Source organism: Pimephales promelas, chromosome 2, assembly GCF_988280905.1.
Source record: "Pimephales promelas chromosome 2, fPimPro1.hap1.1, whole genome shotgun sequence".
In the NCBI taxonomy this organism is placed as follows: Eukaryota; Metazoa; Chordata; class Actinopteri; order Cypriniformes; family Leuciscidae; genus Pimephales; species Pimephales promelas.
The window spans coordinates 45589299-45599037 of record NC_142770.1 but is presented as its reverse complement, the minus strand read 5'-3'; the positions used below and the strand labels follow the sequence as shown (position 1 = coordinate 45599037).

At 40.3% G+C, this 9739-nt stretch overlaps 1 long non-coding RNA gene across 1 annotated transcript; it reads left to right on the top strand.

The window, feature by feature from the left end:
* The first annotated feature begins 6369 nt into the window (after nt 1–6369).
* LOC148997612 (uncharacterized) lies at nt 6370–8402 on the top strand. The gene is made up of 4 exons (XR_016147437.1): nt 6370–6666; nt 7386–7478; nt 7767–7848; nt 8329–8402. It is a non-coding gene; the product is annotated as an uncharacterized LOC148997612 (long non-coding RNA).
* Nucleotides 8403–9739: the final 1337 nt, after the last annotated feature.

Sequence of the window (9739 nt, the reverse complement as noted above, 5' to 3'; positions counted from 1 at the left end):
GACTCAGGAAAGAAGGTGGGTGATTTTTTCTTTCTCACAGCCTCAGTTGGAGCAACATCATGTCAGAATTCACAGCCCCTCTAATCAGCTGTTCCACTCGTACTTTATCAACCATACTAAGGGTCAGTCCATCTCGTTCCACTACTTTGCTGAGGGTCTTCTCCATCCTTCTCAGGAATTCAGACAAAGCCTCCCCCGTGCCCTGGCGCATAAGACGAAATTTGAAATACAAATCCTCACCAGACTCAGATGATCCAAAGGTGCTCTCCAATGCTTCCAAGTACTGCGCAGCACTCGCTTCAGGATCAGAGAATCTGACCGCTCTTACAATATCCAAGGCAGGTCCCTTGAGGCTCTCCACAATGCGGCGTCTTTTTTCTTTTTCAGAACAGTCACACTCAGTTACCAGCAGTCTGGCTTGGTCCATCCAGTTTTCCATATTCTCCTCACCCATGGGGGTTGGAACTACAGCTGAAAAGGTACGCAGGCGTCGGTATGTGTTGTTGTCACTCGAGTGCTTTACGGTCTTTTCCAGCACCTCGCCCATGGCGCGTATGATTGACTCAGGGGAACTGTCAGTGGCCCTGTGTGGAGAAATCAAAGCATGTACATCGCTAAGAGACTTTCCTTCTTCCATCAGGAACTTTGCTAACTTCTCCGTAAACTCTGCAGAAACATCGTCAGGGGTGGGTTCTGTGGTCTGCATTACTACGACTGTCCAGGGCTCTCTCTTTTCTCCCCTGGACACTTCAGGCGGTATGCGCTTTGGGTCAATGGCTTGTCTGCACTCACACAACACCAGCAGGTAATGTGAAGTGGGTCCTTCCTTCGTGTCCCTTACACGAACTCTCCCCAGAGCTTTTACTGCTTCCATCACCTCTTCAATTTCGGCCACTTCGGTGTGAACAGGTACGTTTAACAGCATTAAGGCATGGGTCTCTTCAATGCTAAGATCTTTGCACCAGTTGGCCAACTCTGCCTGGAGACTATAGTCTTTTGTTAGAGCCATGTTAACACTTTATGCACTTTCCAGTTAATTACAGGGGTGCTTGGAACTAACTTTCTTTATTTTTTCTTCTTTCTTACAGCAAACTATGGTGTGACTCACAGAGGGAGATCCCGGACGAGCCCCCACGTTATGTAGCGCCCCCTACCTGATCTTCTCGTAACTAGATAGAGAACAGCGCCCCAAGTTCACTTACTATATGCCTACAGATGTTGACGTTAGGCCCCTCTGTTGTCACTAAGTGAAGTAAATTTGAATTTTAGAACTTAAATGATAAGCTCTTCTCTCCTTGTACTATGTTACTCAAATTAAATGTATCACCCCCCTAAACAATAGCATAAACCGACACTTTCAAGAAATAACACAAGTAAAATTACAGAACAAAATAAGATTTAATTGAAATAGAAATGTTGAATATTAAATGGCTCAAGGAATTAATTTAAATGTGTGAAATATTCACACAATTATCCTCACTTTAACTGGATCACAATTCAGTCCCAGAAGGACAATAACTCTGATGCCAAACGCACAGGAATTAGAATACCGGCAAACAAAAAAACAATATAAATTAGCCGTATACCCAATAAAGTAAAACCCAAGATAAACTTCCTAATTATAAACAGAAATACTCTGAATAGTTCACGTTATCCGTGCAATGTTTAACACAAAATACTCAGATTAAACAGTTGTGGGCCCACACACTCACACACACACAATCAACCCACCCCGTTGCAGGCCTGAATCGTGGCTTGTGTTCGTGGTGGCCGGGAGAACGACAAATGGCCCCTTCACTCTCCTGAGCACAACTAAAACAAAACCAATACCTCCAATTCCGCGTGAGAACAAATGCGGTATCCGCGATTCCAGCAGCCGGCCGCGCGCAGCTCCTCGTCCTCTCGCTCGCTCGTTGGCCGAACGCACTACACCTCCCGCGGCGCCAGAGGAACCCCAAATATCACGGTTACTTGGGGCGCTATCTGGTCCTCAGATTGTCCGGAAACCGCAGCAATAAACAGTCTTTGATACGGTAACAGTTTGGTTAGGTTACACGTTCCAATGCGCTAATATATGCAGTGATGACTGACCGGAGAAATTCGGATACACGCCCGCACGGCAGGTTAACCACACGGGACAAAAACAGGCTATAAACACCAACAAACACACAAGCGATTCATATCTCGGATCTACATTGCAGTTAAAGATGATTTAACTTATAAATCGTCAATTAAAATCACTGTTCACATAAACTCGTCTCTCCTCTCCTCCTCCCGTCTTTCTTTTTTTCAATCTCCCCCGTACCACCACTCTAATCGTCCAAAAACCATCGCGAGGGCGGGACTTGACTCCCTGAAACCAATAAAATAAAAAAACACCTAACATGATGGTTAATACCACGTTTTCCCCCCTGTACCCATAGATCAAACTTGTATCTCATGCACGCGCGTTCTTAAAGGAACAAATACCTTACACTCACTAACACAGATGCGAAGTTAATTCACATTTTATTTCTCAAGTAAATTAAATTACAAACTAATAAATTGAAAACGTATTACCAGCATTTTTATAACCTACTTGAAATCCTGTCCATAGATCAACGGAATTTCAATGGTATTTCAATTATCAGGAATATTAAAACAATGTTGAAATTTCAACTGAACTAAGGATCAACGTGATTTCAATGGAATTTCAATCGTTTTTAAATGTTAATTTAAAATGTAATGCCATAAATTAAATAGCCTGCTTTATCTAGCCTACAGCCAGGATGTTAAAAAGTAGCCTAATGGAACATTTGAAATCTTGTGTAAAACACTGAACACACCACACAAACAAATTCATTTTTATTAGCCTCTTTATTTACACTTCACTTCAATGTCCTCTGACGCCTGAATATATTTTGTGGTCCAGTCCCTCCTGCCCGGTCTGGCACATGTGAATCGGGTGACGGCGTCTGGCCCCATCTGCTGAGTAAGAGCACCTAAAACAGAAAATAAAATCACAATGCAAAAAAATAGCATTTAAGTTAAACAGGAGACATTGGTACATTCGTGCTGTGAGATGTTTCTATATGAAGTATGTAACGTGGGGCTAAGAAATTTCAGAAATGTCAATATCAACCATAATGATGATTCAGATGAAACAACAATGTTTATTCAATGTTGGCTTGCTGTTTGATACATTGCATCGATACTATCGAGTATCGAAACATGTCTTGTTTTTCAGTACCAAATTTCGATACCTAAGGGGTTAAACACATTTACACACTATAAAGTCTTCCTCTTACCTCATTTTCTAAAAAACACATCAAATGACAGTTAATCAACATTTAATCTGTCTTAATTCAGATTTATGCAAAGCATGCTGGGAACTAACAAGCACCGCCCAGTTTCAGTTAATGCAACACAAATAATTCATGTAATCCAACACAAACGGATTAAGTAAACTTTAATTTTATATATTTAAGCAGATTGAACTCAATCAAATTAAGTTTGGACAAAATGTACAGCATTTGTGTTGCTTGAGCTAATTCGAAGAAGTTTGAACAAGCAGACAAAATATTTTTTTTTCATTGAAATATATTTAAAGCATTCCAGAACAGACTTCCCGAAATACTCACAGAAATGAAAGACTTAGCCTTTAGATTAGCATTATATTTTCTCTGAGGCCATGCACCTGCTACTTTCTTCACACTCCATCTTCATCCAATACACTGGAAATGGTCTCATCCAGGTGTTTTTATCGTGAAATTAAACCCTTTACATTATTTAACAGTTGATAATTAAGTAAAGTGGAAAAGTTCATTAAATGCAATACAATAGTTTTTTGGTGGTAAAAGAAATATATGTGTGTTACTTTAACAAAACATATTTGGGTAAAAAGAACATTGCCACAAAACCATTTCTTTGAGTGCATAATCACCTTTGCAGCCAACACACTCAGAAACACTTGAAACAATTAAAATATCTCCTCGAGTATTTTTTCCCGGACACATTTTTTCTTTTGCTTTGCGGCAAGCTTTATACACATTTATTTGTAGTATATTTTTCACAATACATATCGTTTCAAAGCAGCTTTACAGAAAATGCATGCGTCTAAAAGACAATTTCGAGTGATCTGTTATCTGAGGGGTTTGTGTTGGGAGCCGACTGCAATCGCTCAGCTGGACTTGGTGAGAGCGGCACCCATGTGTCGTGTGTTGTTCAGCATATGGCAGCATAACAATGAAGAAAAGAAGAGATAGCTGTAACATCCAACAAGTGCACGTGGGCCACCCCAAGAGAGGACTCTTTAACCAGGGCAAGGACATCATTTTTAACAACTCTCAACAATATAAAAAAGGAAAATCTTGGAAAGGTCATTCTGCCCCCCTCTGACCGCTGCTGAGCAAGCCCAACTCTACAACAACCTCTCGCAATGCTGCACACAAGAGGAGCAGATCATCAAACCAGTAGTCCTGTCTGTTGTGGAAGAGTACGCAGCGTCCTGTGTGCCAAAGGCTGTCATGCCGGATCTACCAGAAGCCCTCACCAACCTGTGTAACAAGCAGACAAGAGACCTCAACCTGGCCGACGTACAAGATCGAGCAGAAGCACTACTGAAGACATAACTGTGACCAAAGAACACGTACAGAAGACTCAATCTATCATTGCTGGAATGTGTGTGTGTGTGAAATGAAAGACAGTTTGGACTACCTTTCCTGAAGTTCACAGTCCGTGTATTGAAGAGAATGCTGCGAGTCAGCGGAGGCCACCCTGAGACCCAAACCGCGGACTCCCTTGCCGGCTGGATCGAGGCGGAGTTGCGTTTTTTACGGGACATTGTTCAGCCAGCACTGGGAGCGCCACGGAGTGGAACCCACACACAAAAGCAGGTGGGCAAAGATAAACTTACATATCTATGGCAGAATAGAAAATCTAGAGCAATCAAGATTATTCTTAACAACAGTACATACCCAAGTGTACCAGTTAGCGCGGATAATGTGCCATCTGTGCAGAACTACTACACTTCTAAATGCGCGCCTGTGAGGCTTGAAGGTGTGTGTCTATCATGGGCTGGGTCATTCTTCCCTGTACAACTTAGCCAACCTAACACTTCGCTGTTCACTGTCACTGAAGTGGAGAAAGTGGTCAATGATCTCCCCAATAATAAAGCAAGTGGACTTGATGGCGTGAAACACTGAAAAATAACGGTGTGCCCAATTCTGACCAATATATTTAACATCTGTCTGGAAAATGGTAAAGTTCCAGAATCATGGAAAGGGGCCCTGATCCACCGTATTCCCAAAAAAGATAATATTCCTGACGATCCGTCTACCTGGAGAGATATTTCCCTGTTACCTGCAGTCTATCTGAAGTGTATACTGGCAAGAATACTTCCTTGGCTAGTAGAAACGGGAATACTTTCACCAAAGCAAAAAGCTTATATCAATAGGCAGGGGATGAATGAACATGTCTTCTGTCTTAAAACGGGAATAGACATCGAATGGCTTTACACCGCTTCTAGAACAGGACATCTTCTAAATATGCTCAATAATGACGATACAACTGTTAGAGAATTAGCACGTGAATCGCTGTTACGTCTACAGCGTCTGCCGCTTCCACCAACGAGCCTCAGTTTCTTGGATTTAAACTAAAGCAGAACGGAAAGTTAGACGGATTTGGAGCGCGCTCTGATTGGCTGGACTTAAACAAGCTCTGTGGCCGTATAGGAATACAGCTGTCCTGGCTTGGACCCGACGGAGAAGTAGTTGCACTCGACGATAACATAATCACCAATCCGCTGGTTTCCACCTTGGCGATCCTCAATAACGACAGTACACCTCTCCAACTACAGATTAAACATGCGAGAGCTTCAATTCTTCATCTCAGACAAACCCAGAACGGACAGCGCTGGATGGGCCTCAGACTACAAGGAAAACTTGCATTACTTCAATTCGCTGACCATTCAGTGTCTCATTCTGTACTGAAAAACTCTTCAATCTCAGATGATATTAAAGTATTCATGATTAAAGCAAGATTACAGTGTCTCCCAACAAAGTACAATCTGGCAACATGGTACCCATCAAAGCATGAACCCTACTGCATATTACATCCAACTCAGCAGGAGCATGAAACGGTTGCTCACATATTAAATGGATGCTACAATTATAAAGGACTGTATGTGGCCAGACACGACCGTTTAGTTGATCTGGTTGCAAAGGACTTGAACAACCCAGACAGCAAACTGACATTGAATCAATGTGGAAACGACGTCTCTCATGACATTGAAACAACGTTGATTTGCTCATCGAATTAACGTTGAACCAACGTCAGACGCGGCATTCTTCAAAGCTAAATGAAATCGAAAATTAGTTTGCTTTCATACACTGTAAAAAATGATTGATGCAAATAGTTGTACAAATGAGGATATACATGTTGGATCAACATAATGGTTGTGTCAAAAAAGAAAAATATGTTTGGTCAATGATTACATGATTTCCATGACTGTACTACAAAATGTTCATCAGGAGAAAATAAATAACGGTGTTCACAGAATTTTTAACATTGCACAAAAAATATTATGTTGGCCGAGCAAGAGGGAAAAGCGTCAATCGTCTGAGCATGCGCAAAGGAGTTCTACCAGGCTTTTGAATTTCCCCCGCCACGAGTCACGACATTGAATTGGTGAGTGAATCAAAGTTAGTTTCTTTATTTGTGTTGCGAGGTAATTAGCAAATTTAGGTTACGAATATATCTTGTGAGTAACGTTAAGTGATTAGCATTCCTTTCCAACTGGCATGCGGTTTTAACGTTGAACCACACGGTTAAGCATCGCATGGGTTGCCACCTGTGCCGGTTTTACCAGGATTGTCATTTGTCCTTCTTTTTAATAACTTGCCTCGGGAAATTTAAGCACTCGTTCGTTTCCGAAACCGAAAGGCTACGTGAATGTTCAAACTGTGTAGCGCGCGGCCGCGTGCACGGCACAGAGGGGAGACCTCGCACTCGACATGTTAGAAACGCATGTAATTCCCGGTGGGCGGGTTGTCGATATGTCCCGGTTTTTTATCAGACATAGGTGGCAACCCTATGTTCCTGTTTAATATTTTAAATGTTCAATATTTTTAAATTCCAGTTGCATTCTTTATATATGTGTGATAATTGACTGCAACAGACAGCTAGTCTTCACAACTAACTTAGTGCTTTTGCTATCACAGAGTGACTGATCATTTAGGCTAGTTCTGAGTTAGTTTCCATTCAAAGCACGTGTGCCATCGTGTTAGCAGCTAGTACTTTGCACAAGTACTTTTTAGAAAACCCTAATACATACTGAAGTATGGTTGTTCTGTGTATAGAACTATGTGTTATTTATGCATTTGTAACGTTATTTATTTGTTTTTCAGGTATTTTTTCAGACTTAAAGCTAAATGCAGTGTCGCTATTGTACATTTTCACATCTGCAGCAAGACACAGGCTACAGGCTTCATCATTGGCAAGTAGGTAAATGTTCTTTTCCCTGCATTCATCCAGACTGTGTTTGTATTTTTACAACACACGCGCACACACACACTAATGACACATGATTTTGATATTTTTGTGTTTTTTTGGAAAAAATGGGATTAAATGGGTTAATAATGTCTTATTGATGACCTGTATTTTTGGCAGACCACAGATCTAACTATTTATAGGTTTGCTGTTCTTCGTGGTCTTCCCCTGTACTTGAGAGAGCCAACTTCAATTTCAAAGACTAATATTTTTTATTTTATTTTTTTTATTTTTTTCAGACTTAAAGCTAAATGCAGTGCTGCTTTTGTACATTTTCACATCTGCAGTGCACATATGCAATGCTTCATCATTGGCAAGCAGGTAAAGGTTATTTTCCTTGCATTTATCCAGTCTGTGTTTGTATTTTTACAACAACAGGGCCCTTAAAAAAACATTTATGGAGAGCACATCCTAAAATAGACAGCCCACTCAGACACACACCCCAGACACATCACGCACCCAACACACTCAAATCACACACACCGCAACACACCCCGCACGCACCCCACACACTCACATCACGTGCACACCACACACCCCACAACGTACACCACGCACACACATCACACACCCGCACACCACAAACCCCACACTCAAATCATGCTCACCACACAACGCACACCCCACAACCCTGCACACACACATCACACACCCACACACGCGCACACACCACACAACCCTGCACGCAAGCACACCCCACACGCACATTAAAGATACTTGATTTGGATATTTTTGTGTTTTTTGCAAAATTTGGGATTAAATGGGTTAAAATGTCTTATTGATGACCTGTCTTTTTGGTAGACCACAGATCTAACCACTTATGGGTCTGCTGTTCTTCGTGGTCTTCCCCTGTACATGAGAGAGCCAGCTTCAATTTCAAGGACTATTAAGGTAATTTGAATATCTTTATGGTATTACTGTTTGAGATGCAGTAATGATTGCATAAGACATTATGCTTTCAGTCTGACACTTAGTGTCATTTATTGTGTTTCACAGAATACTGAGGCACTGGGGCCACACACAAAGGCCATGAAAATGGGGATCCTGGAAGTGACTGACAGTTCTACCAACTCAGGACCATATTCCACAGTGGTCAATGTGGCTGTAGTACTGGAGAAGGAAGTTGTCATGGACAATTTGGGAGACTTCACAAATGCCCTTGTGATGCTCTTTGGTCTGCTTTATGCTGTAAAATGGAGTAAGGACTTAAGGTACACATTTGAGGCAGTCCAGAAGATTATCTTAAACTGCTGCTCTGGAACTTGTTGATCAAATAAATTGATATTTGATTTGTAAAGCAGTAGGGATGGGCAATGGTTAATCGTGATTATTCGCATCCAAAATAAAAGTTTGTGTTTACATAATATGTGTATGTAGTGTGTATAATTAATTTGTATATATAAATACACACACATGCATGTATATTTAAGAAATAGCATGTATATACTTTGTAGTTAGACATAATTCATATTATATTTGATATATTAATAACATTTTTTTCTTAAATATATACATACATGTGTGGGTATTTATATATACAAGTTAATTATACATACTACACACATATATTATGTAAACACAAACTTTTTTTTGGATGCGATTAATCATTGCCCATCCCTACAAAGCATTCATCCCTGAGAAATATTAGAATGTTTAATTTTTTAAAGTAGAGATTTATTTTGCCAATAGAACTGTTTTAATGTACATAGTGACATATGTAACCTGAAAGTAGTGGGCAGTACTTTGTATTTTATTTTTTCCATGTAATGTACAGTAATTGCCCAGTGGTTTAAAGTGATATGATGAATTGGACTTATACTGTTCTTCCACATTTCAGAAATGTAAACTACTCTAACTTTTTATTTTTATGATTGATACTAAAAAATCTTATCTCATTAGAATTGTGAAGCTTTTGTTGTCTATCTTCAAGTTAAAAAATAATAATAATATAATATTCAGAGTCCAAATTTAAAAAAACCGTTATTATTCAAAATGTGAAAAAATGGACTTATATGGTTCTTCGTCTCAACCCCTCAATTATTGGCCAGTAAAGGGTTAAAAAGGGTTTTTGAAAGAATCAGGGCACCTGTAGTAGGCTAGCAGCTAAATAAACAAAAACAGACCAAACTAACGCCTATTGTAATTCATAACGCAAATGACGACAGTCAACAGCAGGAATTAGCTGCGTTATTATTAGGGTTGGGAATCGTGA